General features: G+C 40.3%; 1 protein-coding gene across 2 annotated transcripts in view; it reads right to left on the bottom strand.

Moving 5' to 3' along the window:
- HDAC8 (histone deacetylase 8) overlaps window positions 1-21,108 on the bottom strand; it is a 261,256-nt gene that overhangs the window by 232,138 nt on the left and 8,010 nt on the right. The window lies entirely within an intron of this gene.

The raw sequence follows: 21,108 nt of genomic DNA, 5'->3' as shown, positions 1-21,108 counted from the left end.
TTCGGCAACATGCATTAAAAAAAAATTTTTCCTGTGTTTTCTTAAATTGGAGTACACCTGTACTTGGATCTTTAAGACAGTCCTGAAGTCACTATTAGAACACATTAGCTTTCTTTTCCTGTCTGCTGGGTATAATGATCTAGGGAAAGAAAAGTGAACTAACAAATCCTAGCTTGTGTCATTATAGCCTTGACTGGTTAACATATTATATAATCAGATGTTTCCATGCCTAATGTCCAAACCTTGTCAGATCTTCTATGGGCTCCCTTTGCTAACACCCTGTTCACTACTCCTGCAGCCAGTTCATGTTGCTGCCTCTTGAGAGAACTGATTCAATGACTTTAACAGATCAAGAGCTTCTGTGTTTATTTATAATACCATTATTTCCTCTGTCAAAGAGGGAGACTGAAAACCCAGAAATCTTCCATAATTTGATTTCATAGTTACATCCAGGAAGTCCTCTTAGAGACTTACGTGTTCCAATGATAGAAACTGGGGTAGGACCTTGATCTCTCTTCTTCAATTTTTCAACTTATCAAAAGGTTCCAACCTTACCCACCTCCTTGGCAGAAATGTTATCATAACTTTAAATAAAAGCATTTATAAAAAATTCAAAGTACTCATTGTCCTAATTATCTAACTCACATTTTTTTCTCTCATTAAGACCCCAGTTTTAACTTAACAGAGCTAAACAAATCAGCTTTATGCACACCTGCTTCTTTCCACATAAAACACACACACAAAATACATGGACCTGATTGTGGGAAACCAGAAATTAGTCCCACATAACGGATTTTCTTTTAACCACCCACTCTACATTTATAGTCCACTTTAAGGGCTCTGTGCCTAGAGTTGGCAGCTCTAAAAACAGTGAGATCAGTTTGTCTACAGTTGTTCCCAACCTTTTTTGGCTCTGGTACACCTACACTTGCTTCCAAAAATATACCCCACAGTCTGGTGCTCAATGGAATGAAAATCTTTCCTGAGCTAATAGAATATAAAACAGAGAAGGCAATGGACATAGTTCTGCATTTTAGAGTACTCATAACAACACAGTGAGGTAAACCAGTGCAAATGATGCAACTAACGCTGCATTGAGAGAAAGGGAGCTTTGAGCTGTTTTTTCAGAGGCGGTAGAGATTTACACTTCTCGGTCTGTGTCTCCCAGCTTGGCCTCCCTTGAGACCGAGGATATGCTTTTGAAGAGATAGCCAGCCAAGGTCATGGTGCAGCCAATAGCATTGGAATCAGCGGAAACTCGCTCGTACAAGGACAAAAATCATGGTCTTGGCCCTACTGGCACTATGTTCTAACTAGCCACTGATATTGAATGTGACAAAACCAACCTTCATCAGAAACAGAAATTCACTTGAATACTAACACAGATAAATTGTTTAGTCTCCACAACCTGAATTCAATGTGAAGCTTATTCCAAAGTTGTCATCTAATATGGTAGAAAAACCCCTTCTTTACCTGTACTATTTCCGAAGTTCCATAATTTATATTATTCCTCCCAATAATTAACTTTATTTCAAGCAAAAAAGCTTGAATTCCAACTATTCACACCACATTTCCTACAATTAGCATGTATTTCTGAGAAATTTTTCACAAACACTGATATTGTTTATATGAAATAAGCCTTGAAGGGCAAACAGAAGTCTCTCAAATTAATTGGAGTACCTTCTTCATAAGTGTGTGTTTCTCCTACAGGAAATTCAGATAGGAATTCCTGGTCAAGACATTAACAAGAACTTAACAACCTTCCAGATACCTCCTAAGGGAAACTAATAATTTCTTAGAGAAGTTTTGTTAGTTGTCTGGAATAAAGTCCATAGTTACTCCTTGACTCAATCCACCTTGTATGATCTATAATTACTGTTATATTAAAGTATATCAGGCAAGATTAGTGATTTCAATTCCTCTCAATTTATACCTTATCTTGATTTGCCCCCAGTCTCCAGAAGAGTTTAAAGAGCCAATTTTTTTAAACTAAATTCCAAAGACAATGTATAAAAGGCACAGAAAAATAAAGATTCTCAGAAGAAAAATCCACCAAATTCTAGCAAAGATGAGGTAGGAAGTGAATGTAGCTGATTAGCACTCCAACTAAGTTCAGTGGTATCAGTTGTATATGAATGTGTGTGAATAGCTGGATTAAATATTTGAAAATGCACTTTAAAAAAGAAAGCTGAAGTTTGGTGGTAATACAGTTCATATTAAAGACAGTTTAGGGTAGAAAACTAAATGAAGGTAAAGTTATAGAATCACATGTCTCATTCCTTTCTTTCTTTCTTCCACAGAATTCTTGGTTCTTTTATTTAAATAGCAAAATTGTTATTCAGTTCAGACATTAGAAAAAACACAAAGTCAGACCAATTAATTGTAGATATACACTCTGGATTTGCACCTTCAATTTTCATTTAAGTTTTCTGAGAAAAGATAATACCAGCATGGGTTTGGTGACTATGGAGAATAAATTGAAAGGTTTACTCAAAGTGCACACTGTTGTAGAAAATTCACCCAATGCTGTAGATATCTGCCTTGCTCTACCAAGAACTAGCTTCAGGTACTGTTTATATTTATTAAAAACAGGTACTGGGAAGAACAATAAAGAAAGGTTATATGTCCCAGACTACCTGAAATGATTCCATTAAATAGACTGAAACAGATATTAAAATACATAAAATTGACTGAAAAATACATACTACTGAATATTATGGCTAGCACTTCTCAAAACTGCCCCAGGTCATCAAAAACAAAACAAAACAAAACAAGCCTGAGAAAATGTCAGAGTCTAGAGGAGCCTAAGGAGACACGACAACTAAATGTAATGTAGTATGCTAGATAGGTTCCTGGGGCAGAAAAAGGACATTAGGTAAACTAAGGAAGTTAGAATAAACTATAAACAATATCAATATTGGTTTATTAATTTAACATGTATTTGTATGTTAATAATAGGAGAAACTGGATATGAGGGACATGGGGACTCTGTATTATCTGCTCAGCTTTTCTGTAAATCAAAAACTATTTTTAAAACATAAAGTTTATTGAAAGTGGGTTCTGTTTCTCAGGTTATTTGAAATGATTCCACTAATGAAAAAGATCTAATACTGAGGGCCTAGCTCACAGGCCTGGATCAAGGGCACTCCAGAGACTTCAGCCATCAGATGACAACAGGACAAGGAGTCCATAGTCCCATAGTAATCCAGCTCAGAAAGCTGCAAATCCAGACACCCAAAACCCTTTCAGAGAATTTCAATGGGAACAGTTGATAATTAAAATCTATTTAACTTTCTTCACCCCAAACAACCCTACAGCTTGTAAACACATTGTAGGCAGCAACTTTCAAAAGCAGTGAAATATCCCTATTTGCTTAAGTTAAACTAACAATTGGGAGGTGGGGTGGGGGACAAGCCATCCCTAGTGACCTGCATCCTCCATCAGCTGCCAGCTCCTCCTAATGGAGAGGAGTGGAGAGTAGAGGCAACCTGAGCCTTTAGCAACTCCTAGCTCAGGCACTACAACATTGATGTTGTCTAACATCATTGCTTACATAAATAAAGCACACAGACTCCAAGTCAGACTCTTGCCCTCCTCTTGCTTAAGGATTCTTTAAGCACCAAGGACCATGGGTGCTATATTCGTCAGCTAAGTTATGAATGCTAAAAGGTAGTTTCTTAATGGAAATACTGACCAGTTAATCAGTAAAACACAAATTTCAAGGTGAAAATCTCTCGATTCTAAATATTCATTCTATATACACACACTTATTAAAGACTTATTATGAACCAGATGCTGGGATGATGGAAAAAATAGCTTGAGAGAATAGCCTGAGCAGATGAAACAGTTTAGATGAACATCAGATCAATAAATAGAAATGGGGATGACGCTAATAGAAATTCATCAAACAGAGAACATTCTTGATTTAACATCACATGCCCTCTAGTGGTCTTGTGGTTAAAATGCAAAGCTTATATAACCCACAGTTTGAAAGTGAAAGTGAAGTCACTCAGTTATGTCCCACTCTTTGCGACCCCATGGACTGTAGCCTAAGAGGCTCCTCCACCCATGGAATTTTCCAGGCAAGAGTGCTGGAGTGGGTTGCCATTTCCTTCTCCAGGGGATCTTCCCGACCCAGGCATCGAACCAGGGTCTCCCATATTGCAAGCAGACGTCTGAGCCACCAGGGAAGCTCCTGTTCAATATGCTGCAACTCTGACGTGCTGACTGCTCATTGGACTTTGGGAACACTCAAATCTCTGACTGCTGTGTGGAATCTCTTTTCTTTCTTTCTCTCCCTGCCTTCCTCTTCCCCTCCTCTCTCCCTCTTTCTAATTTCATAATACCTGTTACAATATTACCATTGATTCAGTCAACAAATATCTATTGAGGTCCTACCTTAGAAAGTACTAACTCATATTTCCAACGTAAATAACTTTATTATTTAATTTCCAAACACTTTGATATTTCATACGTCGACTGGTGTACCATGAGGGACACTCCCTGATTCCCACTCTCTAGGTTGGGAATCAGTGTTTTCCCCTCATCTCTCTCCACTTTCACACTCAACTTTCACACTCGATCACTCACTCAAAATTTTTTTGAAAAAGAAAAACTGTAAAATGCAAAATAAAAAAAAAAATTTTTTTTTGAGTTTGCTATTTGCCAGGTAGAGTTCTAGGCAGTGAGGCTATAGTAGTGAACAAAAACAAATGAAAATCCCTACTCCCTATGAAGTTTATAGTCTAGTGGAAGGGGGTATAAGGCATGAAATAAATAATGAATAAATAAATATTTTGACAATCAATAGCTGAAGCTCCAATACTTTGGCCACATGATGTGAAGAGCCAACTCGTTGAAAAAGACCCTGATGGGGTCTGATTGGGAAAGGCTGAAGGCAAAAGAACGGGGTGGCAGAAGATGAGATAGTTAGATAGCATCACTGACTCAATGGACACGAACTTGATCAAACTCCAAGAGATAGTGAAGGATGGGGAAGCCTGGCATATTGCAATTCATGGGGTCACAAAGAGTTGGACATGGCTTAGCAACTGAACAAAAACAACAACAAAAATATGGGGACAACAGAACACGGAAAGGGCAATTGGAGGCTTTCATGCAAATTTAAAAAACGTGGTCAGGGAAGGCCTGAGAAAGTGATATTTGAGCAAAGACTTGAAGGAGGTGAAGGGGCATTAACTGGGAGAAGAATATTTCAGGTAGTGGCAACAGGAAGGGCAAAGGCCTAGAGGGGGGAACACATCTGGTATGTTCAAGGGAAACGAGGAGCCTGGTGGAGAAATAACAGCAAGGAAAAGAAGAGAATAGTAGTTCTGCAGGAGGTGGGGAGAAAAGGGGGATGACACAGGGCTCTGTAGGCTGTGGTGGGGACTTTGGCTTTTGCTCTGAGTGAAACAAGGCACCAAGGTAGTGTTTTGAGCAGAGGAGTAATAAGATCTTACTTCTGTTTTCAAAGGATCACTGTATCTGCTGTGTGGAGAATAGACCAAATAAAAACAAGGCCAGAAGCAGGAACATTAGTTGGGAGGTGATCGCAGTAATCCAAGAGAGATGGCAGCTTGGACTAGGGTTATAGTGCTGGAGGGAGTGAGAAGTGGTTAGATTCTGGATATATTTTAAAGATGGAGTTCGGGTTTTTTTACAGACTGATTGTAGGGTGTGATGATTCCAACATGTTTGGTTTCAAAAACTGGAAGAGTAGGGCTGCCATATGAGTGGGGGTGGGGGCTAAGTCCAAAAGGAGTTAGCTTTTGGACATATATTAAGTCTGGGATATAAACCAGACACCCAGCAATCAATCTATTGTCTACCATCTCCTACCTAGCTATCCATTTATCCACTAAGATTTCTATATGTCACAAATCCCTTGACATTTCTGTATGTCTTTTGGTGTGCCACTTCCAATGTTACTAACAATACCGCCTCCTGCTTAGGCAAGAAACTGGGTATTTTTGATGCCTCCCTTCGCTTACTCCCAACCCCAAGTTCTGTCAGTTATGCCTCTAAAATCACTCTCAAGTGCTCTCCTTCCTTTTCACATTCATTGTCACCTCCTGTGTTCATATTTTCAAGATCTCTTCCCTGGTTTCTGAGCATAGCAGTTTGATCTTTTTCTTTACTAGTGAGACTGGGTAGAGGGGTCCACTGGATCTGGGGTTAGAAGGTACAAGTGGAGGCAAGGGGCAGGGCATAAGTAACAGTGTTATTTACTCCTGTCCTGGTGCCTGGACCTGAAGACAAATGTCAGAATTACATTTAAGAGAGAATGCTGACACTGAGCTGGGAAAGCATACCTATAATAGGATTTGATCAAGGTCACCTTGGGTGTCCCCCCACCTGCTCAATATTTCCTGATCAACACCCTTCCAGTGAATCAGACAAAAGACCAACCATGATGCTGCTGGAAAGCTAACATCTCTTTCATGATGAAACTGGTTTCTCAGTCTTAGGCTGCTGGGGCTAACTGCAGGGTACAAGCTAGACAAGTACATCGGGGAGCAGCCAGACTGGAATGAGAGATCACTGAGTAGGAAAGGCATGAAGTTCCAGGGGCTGCTGATGTGTGGAGGTATGTGGGTGGATGACTGAATTCACTTCAAAGGTTTCTGGCTAAGAGTCCTTCAATTTCTGGCATGGGCAGATAGGGCTGTGCCAAAAGGAAATCACACTTGAATGACCCAATTAGTGTAATTCATATACCACTCAATAGCAAACACTTTCTGGTGCTTAGTACAGGCCAAGTATTACTCTATGTACTTTACTAACATTACTTCATGTAATACAACTGCTTTGTGGTAGTAGCTACTTTTATCTCCATTTTATAGGTGAGGAAATTAAGGAAGAGTTTAAGTAACTTGTTCAAGATTACACAGGAAGGTGCAGTGTTGGGATTCAAACCCAAGCAGTGTGCCTTAGAGTCACTACTCTTGGCCCCTCTGCCATGCTGTATGGTGAAAGCTAACAGAATGTGCCCTTGGCTAGTCCATACTTGGTGATCAACATACTGACCAGACTCAGGGATGTCAGTGGTTCCAGGAACTAGTCAGGGCAAGAGTGGACTGAAAATAATTAATGCCATGAAGGGAAGAGGTCTGAATGGAAGGGTGCATGGATTACAAATGAATTCTGAGGAGGCTGGGGGCAGAGAATCAATTGTATTATGTATCCAAGGTAAGCTGTACTGCTGCTCTGCCAGGACCTGGTCAATCCATATGGCCTGGAAGATTGTCTGCCAGTAGTGGTATGGTGAAGGGGTAAATATGGGAGAGGAGGATTTTTGAATGGCATTCTCCAAAACTAGTTATTTGAACTGTAGGCTGTGGTCGGAGAACAGATGGCTATGGAACTTGTGTAAGTGGAATGCCTTTCAGATACATGGGCAGTAGTGGTTGGTGTAAACTGCCTAATAGGGAAAAACGGATCCACCAGGAAGAAGGTGTTACAAATGCTGGAGAAGGAAAAATCTGCCCTGAAGTTCATTAGGATGATGTCCCAAGAAGCTGAAAGTTACCTTGGTCTCTGTCTCAACTGTAGGAATCAGAACTATACCAAAAGTTAGGCCAGATATGGGGTAATTAGAAGAGCCCTTTGACCAGGAGTTCTCAAACTGTATTGTGCATCAGAATCACCTTAGGGAGGTGCTGGTTTAAACAAATTTTTTCTTGGGCTTTATCCGTAGAGGGTCTGATTCAGATATCTTCATTTTAGAATTAAGGTGCAAGTGGTCTACAGGCCACAGTATGAAACATATTCCATGAGATTATATTCAAGTTTGAATAGGCTATGTTGGTCTGTTGGAGGGGTGCCCACAGGCACAGGCAACCCCTGATCCTAATAGAATGGGGCAGCTTAGATAATAAACTTCTGGACTGCCCCAGGATGGACCTGATCTTTATATTCTATACATGTACCTGCCGGTTCCCCAGGAAGTGACTGGGGTAAATGGCTATGACATTCTCAGGCTAGAATCCATTTCCACTGTCCCCTGATATTCTGAATTCTGCAATTGGGCATGTTTAGCGAAGGATCTATTTGGCCTGGTATAGGCTGGGTTTACAAGTCTGCCCTGGCTACTCTGGGCTACAACTTGAGCTTATGATCACAAACTGCTTGTCCCTCTCAAAGAAAGTGTTTCCCTATCTTAAAGGTGGCCTTGATCACTAAGAGCTCTCATTCTCACTTGGGGTAATTGACTTTGTTTAGGACCAACTTCCTGGAGATGTGGATTTAAGGGAGAGGTCAAAAGTACCCAAGTCCTCCTGTGGCGGGATAATACTCCCCATCCATCATCCCTCCTACCCATCACCCTCTCCCCACCCATACCCTTGTACCTGAATGCTGAAGGCATTAGTCAGTGGTATAGACCAGGGCCATTTTTGTGTTTGGGGACCAAATTCCTTTCTCTTAAAGAGAAAGGATACTGAGGAAATAAAGATGCAGAGATAGTAGATGAATTGCTGGTAGTATAAAGGGGTTGCTGATGCCTTCAATCATTAAAAAAATATATATCTTATCCTGCACTATGTAAACTCTGTCCAGAAATATCACTTTCACACTTTGGGGCTTGGCTTGGGGATAGTGCTAATGTAATCATTCAACTATCACATAGCTCAGACATTCTGTGATGTCTCATTAAGTAAATTTATCAAAATATTGCCCAGGTAAATATTCTAGGAGGTGGTAGTGAAAGTGTAAGTCGCTCAATCATGTCCAACTCTTTGTGACCTGAATTCTCTAGGCCAGAATACTGGAGTGGGTAGCCTTTCCATTCTCCAGGGGCTCTTCCCAACCCAGGGATCAAACCCAGGTCTCCCGCATTGCAGGCAGATTCTTTTATCAGCTAAGCCACAAGGGAAGCCCCTTACCAATTAGGGATGGTTCCTCTGTCTCTTGATAATGAAGATTCTTATTTGCCTTATGGGTAGAAGTTGAACCTAGCAGTGAAAAGGTGGGTCAAACAGTAGATTCTGTGTGATGTTTGGGAGGAGTAGGGGTTTAGGGAATGCCAGCAGTGAAACTCTGACAAAGCAAATGGCCTGAGTCTCGAAACCAATAGTGAATAGTCTACTCTCAGCCAGGAGCAGCTTATAGGCAAAGTGGAAGTGCAGTGTGACAAACAATATCAGGGCTGACTTTAGCTCAACAGGCAGTGGGACCCACTGGATCAGTGACTTGCCTGAGCAGCTACCTAATACACCCTGAGTATAACCAGTCTGGATATAATGTGACTTTTATCAGATACTTACTATGTACCAGGCTCTTTGGTAGACTCTTTAATGCAATGATAAGATTTAAACTCCATCACCCTAAAAGGTATGTACTATTATTATCTCCAATTTACAACTCTGGACACTGAGGCAGAGAGAGGCTTTGTAGCTAGTAATTGATGGGGATGGAATTCCCTGTGCAACACTGAACCACTGTAACAGACTCTCTTCCCTAGATCTCATCTGATCTGGGGTACTATGGAAAAGGTTTGTTTATTTTGTTTCATGATAGGTCTGTTTTGCCAGTGCCAGGATGGAATGGGTGTAAAGAGGAAATAATAAGAACATGCTTTCCATGGCTGAAGGAGGAATATGCCTTGGTGCTGAGGCAATGTGGCCAACACTGAATCTAGGCTTCCATTTTCATGCAGTGATTTGTTGGTTTGGAAAGGCTGCAGGTGGGGTGGTGTCAGCAGAGAAGGTGATTCTGCCTGCTTGGTTAATGAGATATAGTGTACATAAAACACTCAGGAGAACTGGAACTGGGATGCAACGCACTGTCATTCACTCTGTGCATAAGGAACCGGAGCTCTTGAGAACACAGCTCCGGTAGCTTTGACCCCAACCATCAGCTAAGAGCTGAAGGTTTTGTTCTACATTCTTCTTGTCGAGTTTGTCAAGACACAAATGGCTCTACCATTCACTGTCCCCATGTGGAAGTCCCAGAAACCAATGGCATTCTAGGGTAATAATCTCTCCTCTCCTAGAAGGGAAGCAGGCAGAGGGGGCCCAGCTGGCACAGATCCTGTGTTGCCAAGTGGAAGGCTGCAATGTCATAGGATAAGATGGCAAATAAACAGAATTGTGGGAGGAAGAAGGGGAGGTTGAGCTAGAGATAGATGTGGGTCTTAAATGGATTAGCAAAATGAGGTAAAGGAAAACACTGGGAGCTGTAATGCAGTCAAACTGAAAGAGGTGAGGATGAGGAAGAGCCTGTCAAAATAGACAAAGATGTGATCTCAGCAAATTCTGAAGATTAGGAGTCACTGTCCTGTATTGGGTTTTAATACCTCCTGCTGCTGCTGCTGCTAAGTTGCTTCAGTCGTGTCCAACTCTGTGCGACCCCACCGACAGCAGCCCACCAGGCTCCCCCATCCCTGGGATTCTCCAGGCAACAACACTGGAGTGGGTTGCCATTTCCTTCTCCAGTGCATGAAAATAAAAAGTGAAAGTCAAGTCGCTTAGTCGTGTCCAACTCTTAGCGACCCCATGGACTGCAGCCTACCAGGCTCCTCCACCCATGGGATTTTCCAGGCAAGAGTACTGGAGTGGGGTGCCATTGCCTTCTCCATAATACCTCCTAGTATATGCTAACACGGAAAGAGTGAGTTCCATTTAATGGGATCTGGATGGGACAAGATGGCTTCCTAAGAGACTAACTATAAAAAGCAGAATCAGAGAATTCAAAGAGGCCTGTGAGCAAGTGATAGAAGTGGGCAAGAGTCATTTCACAAAAAAAAAAAAGCAGAGAACTTGGGGCTGGCACTCATTAGTAGCAACCCAAATACTTCTCTGTTATATCCTCCTTGATTCCTTTGCTCTGGCTTCAAAAGAGGTAGGTCTCCTCCTCCCAAAGCCACTCATTCCATCCTCTCCTGCCTCCTCCATTTCTTATCCTTCTCATATTTCCATTATTTCCCTTTCAGTCTATAAATGTTCTTAAAGCTCTTAGAACAAACCCAACAAGTCAGCCCTCAGCCATTACTTTCCCCTGGCCACTGCCTTCCTCTTTCCTTCTCATTTGAACTTTTGGAAAGATCAATGTTCCTTTTTTATCCATTTCTTTAGTTCCTGCTCAGCCCTCAACACTTTGTATTCCCATCACTCTCCAGAAAGTTCTGCTACCAAGGTCATTAATGACTATATTAACTGCCAAATATGACTGACACTTTAGCTGCTCTGGGTTCTTGAGAGGTGTTTTCTTCTTTAAACTCTTCTGCTCCCTTGGGATTCTACGTGTGCGTGCTTCAGTCATGTCTGAGTCTTTGCGACCTCATGGACTGTAGCCCGGGAGGCTCCTCTGTCCGTGGGATTCTCCAGGCAAAGATACTGGAGTAGGTTGCCATTCCTTCCTCCAGGGGATCTTCTCAACCCAGGGATAGAACCCAAGTGTTTTATGTCTGCTGCTTTGGCAGGCAGCTTCTTTACCACTAGCACCACCTGGGAAGCCCTAGGATTCATGGTCCCTTTCTATTTTGATTATCTGGCCAGCCCTGATTTCTGCTTTTCAGCTGAATTCACTGGGGCTTCTTCTTATACTTGCCTGTTACAAGTTGGTATTTCCTGGGGTTCTAGGCTCTATTTTCTTTTTCCCCTCATTCTCTGCTAGTTCCGTAAGTAATCCAACCCATTTTCCTGGTTTGCAACACCATTTCATATACTGGCAACACATCTGCATCTAGTTCCAAATTTCATTACATTTCTAAATCTGGGGATCCAATTTTTAAAAAATTATTTATTTTAATCAGAGGCTAATTACGTTACAATATTGTAGTGGTTTTTGCCATACGTTGACATGAATCAGCCACAGGTGTACCTGTGTCCCCCATCCTGAACCCCCCCTCCCACCTCCCTCCCCATCCCATCCCTCAGGGTTGTCCCAGTGCACTGACTTTGAGTGCCCTGTTTCATGCATTGAACTTGGACTGGTGATCTATTTTACATATGGTAATATACATGTTTCAATGCTATTCTCTCATATCCAATTTTCTTGGGCACTACTTCTGCTGTATACCACCAACTACTCCTGTTTATTGAGGTAGTATACTTCAGGGGTTAAGTACCCAGGTTGAAGAATTAGGTTGCTTAGGTTTGACTCTCATTGCCCTGCCCTAGTTCAGGTCTTCATCATTTATTAGTGAGAGTGTTGATACGCTATTCAGTCCCTCGACCTCTAGTCTACACCTCCTTCAATCCATCCTCTATAACACTGTCAGTTATTTTCCTAAAACACAAATCTAACCACATTACTTCCTAATATAATATTTCAGTGCTTCCCACCCCATTTCCTATTGCAGTTTCTCAAAGTGTGTGCATCAGAATCACTCCCAGATTTTGAAAGTGCAGGCTCCAATGTCCCAGTCCAAACCTATCTGATCAAGAGAAATATGATCTTTGAGAAATCTAAAAATCTGCATGTTCAATTTTGATTCCGATATATGTGAAGCCCTTCATGAGCCATATCCTACTTTTCTAGCTCATCAACTGTCATTATCCACTTTGTACTTTAACCCTCCAACAATTTGTGTGGTTCCCCCATCTGCCAAGAAATTTCACATTGCTGCTTCTGCAAAGGCGGTTGTGACCTTCTGCAAGGTCCTTCATCTCTTTGCCTCCCTGGCACACTCCTTTTTATCCTTTGAAGTCTTCTTCACCAGAACCTCCTTACTGAGAAATTTTACTTACTTTCCTTCTCTATAGCTGTTTCTCAACCAGTTTTTCATTATCACTCCTTCACTCAAGGAGCCTTTCTAGATACCTTTTCCTAATCGACCCATCCACAAAATTTTAATATCACAGCTATACTGTACACCTATTTACGTACTGTGACCCTTTGGAAAACCATAAACTATGTAGCATCTAAGTTTTTTTGCTGCCCCTACTCCCCTACCACCTGCCCCATCAAAAATCAATGCTTTTTCCCTTGGGAGCAGTAACCCCTGTTGGGAACACATACTGTGCAGCAGCAGACACTGTTAACCAAACTAGTCTTCTTGAAGTTTACCTTTGTTTCTCTGATAAGTCTTTTCTGATTCTTCTCCTATCTCTCTGACCAATCCTTCTCAAGACTCGACTTTGTAGTCCTTTCTTTTCTTACCTGCCTTGTAAACACTGAATTCCACAAGGCTCAGTATTTGAGTTTTTCCCCCTGCATTATTCTATACATGTTTTCCAGGTTATTTTGCCTAGTTTTAATGACCACCTAGCATGCTATTGAAAAAAGCATGAAAAGACCCTGATGCTAGGAAAGATTGAAGGCAGGAGAAAGGGACGACAGAGGATGAGATGGTTGGATGGCATCACCAACTCAATGGACATGAGTTTGAGCAAATTCCAGGAGATGGTGAAGGACAGGGAAGCCTGACGTTCTGCACTCTATGGGGTCACCAAGAGTAGGACATGACTGAGTGACTGAACAACAATGCTATTGACTCCTGACTCCTGAATTTTGCATCTCTAGTGAAGATGATTGTCCTGAGCTCCAGCTTCTTGCTAGTCTAAGTACAGGTCACAAATTGGCAGCACCTGGGAGTTTGTTATGAATGCAGATTCCCAGGGCCGCCCCTCCCCCAAGACCTGAATCAGTATCTGCATTTTAATAAGATCCCTGAATATTTTGTATGCAGATTAAAGTTAAGACATCATAGGCTGGACCCCATTTCCAGCTTTCTAATAGACATCTTTAATTGGATGCCCCATAGGCACAGCAGTTCCCATCCCCTATTCTTCCTGGTTAAAGATAACACATTTACTCAGTCATCTATACAAGAAATCTAAATCACTCTTTTCTTATCATTTGTATCAAACTGGTTACCATTCCTACCTAGTCTAGCTACTAAATGGCTGTTGAATTTATTCCCTCATCTATGCTCATCACCAAAGCTTTCATCTCCTTTTGGAAAGATTATTATAACTGTAAGGTCCTAACAGATTTCTCTAGCAATATTCCACACTGTACCCCAACCAATTTACATACCAACTACTGCCAGAATCATATTCATAAAATGCAAATCTGATCATGTTACTCTTCCTGACTAAAAATTCTTTCGGTGATTCCTTATTGTTTAAAACCAAGATTCCTAACCAGGGATCCACACATGGGCTGTAGGAGATCCTTAGACTTTCTGAAACTATAAGAAAAAATTTGTGTATGTACACTTCTAATGGAGAAGGCAATGGCACCCCACTCCAGTACTCTTGCCTGGAGAATCCCATGGAGGGAGGAGCCTGGTAGGCTACAGTCCATGGGGTCGCAAAGAGTCAGACACGACTGAGCGACAAACTACACTTTTCTAAGGAGAATGTTATATAGCTTTTATCAGATTTTTAGAGTGGTCCATGACCAAAATAGGTCAAGAACTACTGACTTGAAGGATCAAGTCAAAGCTATCAGCTTGGCATACAATGACCCTTCATACCTCTCCCACCTTACCTCTAGCTACTTGCCTATAGGAGCCATTGGTTTCAGCTTTACTTATGGACTTGGAAGTGCCCTCAGCTTTCACACCTCTGCGCCTCTGTACATGCTGTTCTTAGAATAACCTCAAGGTCACATACACAACTAGTAAGATTGCAGTCTGGATTTGCACCTAGGTCTTTCTTCAAAGTTCATAGTCATTCCACTTGACAGTGGTTTGATATTTTATATTGTGGCTTGTGCTGTGCTTAGTCGCTCAGTTGTGTCCAACTCTTTGCAACTCCATGGACTATAGTCCACCAGGCTCCTCTGTCCATGGGAATTCTCCAGGCAAGAATACTGGAGTGGGTTGTCATGCCCTCCTCCAGGGGATCTTCACAACCCAGGGATTGAACCCAGGTCTCCCGCATTGCAGGTGGATTCTTTCCCATCTGAGCCACCAAGGAAGCCCAAGAATACTGGAGTGAGTAGCCTATCCTGTCTCCAGGGGAACTTCCCAACCCAGGAATCGAACCAGTCTTTGCATTGCAGGTGGATTCTTTACAAGCTGAGCTACCAGGGAAGCTTTATTGTGGCCTAGTACACACAAATATTAATACATACAACATATACTAGAATAAGTTTCATGAACTCCACCTTGATATATTAAAAAAAAAAGGTGGTTGCCACCCACTAAATTGATCTTATATTCCTGTTACAAGTTACTACCCTTGGTCCTTGGGGAAAAAGCTATGACAAATCTAGATAGTGTATTAAAAGGCAGAGACATTACTTTCCCTACAAAGGTCCATATAGTCAAAGTTATGGTTTTTCCAGTAGTCATATATAGATGAGAGAATTGGACCCATAAGAGTGCTGAAGAATTGATGCTTTTGAAGAATTTTAGTTTTGGAGAAGACTCTTGAGAGTCCCTTGCACTGCAAGGAGATCAAATCAGTCAATCCTAAAGGAAATGAACCATGAATATTCATTGGAAGGACTGATGCTGAAGCTGAAGCTCCAACAGTTTGGCCACCTGATGCAAAGAGCTGACTCACTGGAAAAGATCCTGATGCTGGGAAAGATTGAAGGCAGGAGGAGAAGGGGAGGAGAAAAGATGATATGGTTGTATGGCATCACTGACTCAATGGACATGAGTTTGAGCAGCTCTGGGAGATGGTGAAGGACAGGGAAGCCTGGTGTGCTGCAGTCCATGGGTTGCAAAGAGTTGGACATGACTGAGTGACTGAAAAACAACAATCCTCAGTTGAAAAACACTGCACTAGCGCTTCACTGAGATTCAGGGAGTTCTCACTACTGAGAATTTATTACCTTAGCCCCAGCAGTACCAAGGTTTTGAGGCTTCCTAGGGTTACAAAAGTTTTCTTGAGAGGAAAGCATTTGCCAGTGAATTGACCACTTATATCAGTCCCCATTCAACCTACTCCTTTAAACACTAGCACAATCCCCATGCAGCTAGCTGTCCAATCTTTGTGTCTCACGGATTGTCAAATATGTCAGCAAGCGATTCCATGCAAATCTAACACAAAGTGAAATTACAAAGCTCATAAAAAAATGCAGGCTATTGTGAAAACTGACATGAAACTGACAGCAAGGATCTGGTAGACTAGTTTACAACTGAAGAGGAGAAAAATAAATAGGGATAATGATCTTAAAAGTGGTTCAAAAGAGAGCAATTTAAATATCAAATGACTATGGAGAAGCCCTCAGGAAAACTGATGAAGCCCTTGAATATTTTGGCAAAATCAACCCTCTTAATGATCATGCTGCAAAAGTCTCACAGAAGTGAAATATACCATCTTGAAATATCATGCAATTTTTGTTAGAAAATGAGGTCCTGAACAAAAACAATCAATCCCGGAATACATTCTTGGTTTGTTATAAGAATTACTTAGCATTCAATTTTTATTAAATGAAACAAAAGAAATACATTTTAATAGTTTTTAGTTAGTTAGGTTAGCATACTAATCAAACCCTGCCCCCTCCACTGTTTACTCTAAAATTTTAGTCCCTCTTTTAAATATATCCACTAAGTAGCTTTTTGTTTTGGAGAAGGCAATGGCACCCCACTCCAGTACTCTTGCCTGGAAAATCCCATGGACGGAGGAGCCTGGAAGGCTGAAGTCCGGGGTTTAAATATATCCACTAAGTAGCTTTTTGTTTTGGAGAAGGCAATGGCACCCCACTCCAGTACTCTTGCCTGGAAAATCCCATGGATGGAGGAGCCTGGAAGGCTGAAGTCCATGGGGTCGCTAGGAGTTGGACACAACTGAGCAACTTCACTTTCACTTTTCACTTTCACGCATTGGAGAAGGAAATGGCAACCCACTCCAGTGTTCTTGCCTGGAGAATCCCAGGGACGGGGGAGCCTGGTGGGCTGCCGTCTATGGGGTCGCACAGAGTCGGACACGACTGAAGTGACTTAGCAGCAACTTAGCAGCAGCAGGTACCAAACAAAAAGCTGCTGCTGCTGCTGCTAAGTTGCTGCTAAGTCACTTCAGTCGTGTCCAACTCCTAGAGACCCCATGGACTGTAGCCTACCAGGCTCCTCCGCCCATGGGATTTTCCAGGCAAGAGTACTGGAGTGGGGTGCCATTGCCTTCTCCAATACATGTATATATAATGTTTCAATTTCTCATCCTTTAATCATTAGTGATAGTATTTTTTCATGTTTGTTTACTGTTTCCTCTTTTGTGAATTGTCTGTTCATGTCTTTTGCTCATTTATCTGAATTAGTGTTTTTAAAAAATCAATTAGAATAGTTAATAATTTCAGCCCTTTGTTTATATTTGCTGTAAATATCAATATTTTTTGCCTATTTTTATTTTTGTAAAATTTTAGCTGCAAAAGTTAGAAAAAATCTCATTACACAGAATTTGAAAACTAGAGAAACATATAAAAAAAGCATCATTTAATTCTGCCACCCTAACATAACCACTATTATCATTTCCAGTATTTTTTTAAATATGTATGTGCTTTACAAAGTTGTAACAGCAGTGTGCATACATTTTTAAAACCTGGTTTTTTCATTAACCCATAAGTATTTTTCTGAAATGCCCCCTTAGTCTTCATAATCATTTAAAATAATAGTATAATATTCCATGAAATAGATATACAATTTATTTATTGCTAGATATTCATGTTATTTCTATTTTTTTTCAAATAAATAACAGGAAGATGCCCTGGAGAAGGGATAGGTTACCCACGTATCCTTGGGCTTCCCTGGTGGTTCAGCTGGTAAAGAATCCACCTGCAATGTGGGAGACCTGCGTTCGATCCCTGGGTTGGGAAGATCCCCTGGAGAAGGGAAAGGCTACCCACTCTAGTATTCTGGCCTGGAGAAATCCATGGACTGTTTTCCATGTAAAGATAAATATCTTTAGGTAAATAGCTTTCTCCCCATTATTTTGAATTATTTTGTTAGGAAACATTCTCAAGAGTAGATTATGAGATAAAAAGGGCATTAATACATGCTGGCTACCAAACTGCTTTCTTAAGGGATTGATCAAAATCACAGTATTACTACCAAACTGAGTACCACTTTTTAAAAATTCTGTTACAGACAGGCTTAAAAAGAGGCTACCTACTTACTTGCATTTCTTTGATTAGTAGTGATGAACATTGACCCATATTTTCCAGTTATACTTAAAACTCCTTTGTAAATTATCTATCAGGTTTTTTCCCCACATATCTTCTTATACATCATACTGTATGAATGTCTGAGAAAATGCAAATCTGACATATTTTGTCATATTTATGTCAACTATGCCTTTCTAGTCTGTGTTTAGATTTTATTTTTGAAATGACCACAAAAGTTATTTTGGTTTTAAAATTTCATACAAATATGTTGATCTTTTCCTTCATAAGTTATTTTTTTCCTATTCCTTCCTAAGCTTAGAAAACGATTCCCCTTTAGAAGCTTGATAAATTCATTCATTCTAGTTTTTTTTTTTCTAATTTGGCTTTTTAATATTTAACTCTTCAATCTAGCTGCCACTTAGTTTACTACAGGAGATGAGGGTGTAAATGTTACAAGCTGTCACAACATCATTTATTGAACAACCCTTTCCAATCATTTCCAACACATCCTTTATAAAAGATTGAATTTTTATATGAAACATTCTCTTTGGAAATTGTACTATAATATCATCTGTCTAATCTTATACCAGTGGTACCAGTGTTTTCATTATTCTTGTTTTGTATGTTTAATAGCTAACATTACTCTCGTTACTCTTCTTTTGCAGAATTTTCTTTGAAAATCACTCTTGTTTAGCTTTCAAATAAGATTACTTCTTGTCTTACCTCTAAGAGACAAACTTCTTGAGGGCAGAATTGGTTTATTTCCTTAGACTAGATTGCTAAGAATAATAGTACTGGGTCAATAGGTACAAACATCTTCCCCACTCTTAACACTTATTTCCAAAGTTTTCAAAAAGAGTGTGCCAATTTCACTGTAATCCTGCCGCATCTGGATATTTTGAATATTTTTTTTCAAATTTTGTGGAGAAAAATGTAGTATGCTTTAATTTCTGTATCTCTGCTTATTAGTGGTGATAAAAATATGCTTGACACTATGTAGGTGCTTAATCAATATATGTTGAATGAATATATGGCATGTATGATTGTACATTCATTGGGGGATGAGGAGATTAAAACAAATATTGTGGTTATAAATGAAAAATGCTGGCTAGATGTAAGTTTGTGGACTAGATGCCTATAATCCATTTGCAGAAAGATTCTAGAGGGGCCAAGAAGCCCCTGGAATTTGGACCTGAATTGGAGCAAGCCCTAGAGACTCTTCACTGCAGATGTGTGTTTCCAGGTAGGATCAGTTGAAAGCTGTCTGAAACAGTTAAAATAATGGTGCATAGGTATGCCCATGCCTACATGTAGCCCAGAAGCCACCATAATTGGCTGGAGATAGAGCGTGCTTCCTTTGGCAGCAAAATAGTGATAAGAAGTGGCAGGTACCTGGGTATTCCACTGCACACTGATCCAGGCCCCAGGAGGCCTGAAGCAGTGCATTCTTCTCTAGTGCTATACATAGAAACTAGATCTGACTTGTAGGACTGGGCATTTCCCATGAAACCACACTACTTTTCTTCTCAACTTGCTAAGTATGAGAAGGCATAGAAGTCCTTGGTTCAGAGGTGCTCAGTTTTATCCCTTTGATCTATAGCTTGAAGGAGATAGAGTCATTTTTCCCTTCTAGAGATCACTGTCTTGACTTTGAACTTTTTAACAGGGCAAAAACTAACAAAAAGCAGGTTATTTCTGTTTTTAAGGGCATATAAAACTGATTACTAAACACTGCTTCTCTTTGTTCCATTGCCTCAGTAGTAGATTCTAGTAGTAAACTTACTCAAGAATTTCCTTGGTCATGAAATCTATTCACTTGATGAAAAGAATTCCATATTATTACCTTAACCTGCATATGCTGAAACTGTGCTCAAGGCTTTATTCTGAAAGATAAAGTGTTGTCTCTAGACTCAAGAGCCCTGGAGCAGCAAGGTCATGGCAGATGGTATGAACAATTGGTGTGTGAATGATGCATTGGCAGTTAACTACTACTGCTGCTTCTTTTCACTCAAACAGCACATTGATAAGTTCAGTTTTTAAAATCTTTCCCCTGCCTGGGGCAGGGGGGTAAATTAGGAGTTTGGGATTAACAGATACACATACTACATACTATATACAGCATAGGTAAACAAGCAGGATCTACTGTATAGCAGTATCTTATAATACTGTATACTCAGTATCTTGTAATAACCTATAATGGAAAAGAATCTGGAAAGTGTAACTGAATCACTTTGCTGTACACTTGAAATTAACACAACATTGTAAATTAACTATACTTCAATAAAAATAAATAAATAAAATCTTTCTCCTCCAACATGTACTACAGACATTTTAAGTGACATGCCAAATGCTAAATCATACTCAGAAGTCCTTGTTAGACACAGAGTACAACTGTTTGAAATGTTAAATTCCAAAAGGACTTTTCCTGTAACTCCAAGTAGCACCCAATAGTTGTTCATAAGCCCTTTCTCCTTAGAAAAAAATCTAGCTCCAGCTGCCACTTTGCTTAGAGATAGCAGCAAAAACCTCCTTTTTGATTCCTCAGCCATTTGTTTTAAATCTATTCTCATCCATTCTTAACCTATTCAAAAATCTGCTTTCTGCTCCTTTCTAGAACTAGCTCTATAATTCACCTCTTCCAAAACTTCCACAATTAATTGCTCCTTATTACTGAATACAGCTCATACACATATTCAACTGGTACCAAAACTGATGTTGCTCCCTAATTATTCTAGTTTTATTAACGTTTCTAGAGTTCCTTGGAGATAGGGCAATTTCTAGAAAGCTTAGAAGGAATTTAGGGATTGTCTAGATATACTTATCTACTATTATAAATCTACTATTGATCTCCTTTGTTCTCCCTATTTTCCTGATGAAGAGACTGATACTGAAAGAGACGAATCTATCCAGGTCAGTCAGCCAAGTTTGTAGAGAAACTAGGCATAAAGCCTAGGTATCCTGACTTTCAATAGTACACTTTCCACTATATTATGTCATCTTTTTTTATTTTACTTGTATCTCTTCAGAATACCTAGCTAAGTGCCACGCACACACACACACGTCTCTCAATAAATACCAATACAATAAACATAAGACTTTACATAA

Source organism: Oryx dammah, unplaced genomic scaffold, assembly GCF_014754425.2.
Source record: "Oryx dammah isolate SB20612 unplaced genomic scaffold, SCBI_Odam_1.1 HiC_scaffold_23, whole genome shotgun sequence".
NCBI classification, from domain to species: domain Eukaryota; kingdom Metazoa; phylum Chordata; class Mammalia; order Artiodactyla; family Bovidae; genus Oryx; species Oryx dammah.
Note: the sequence above shows the minus strand (reverse complement) of the source record. Positions and strands in the feature narration are given on the sequence as shown.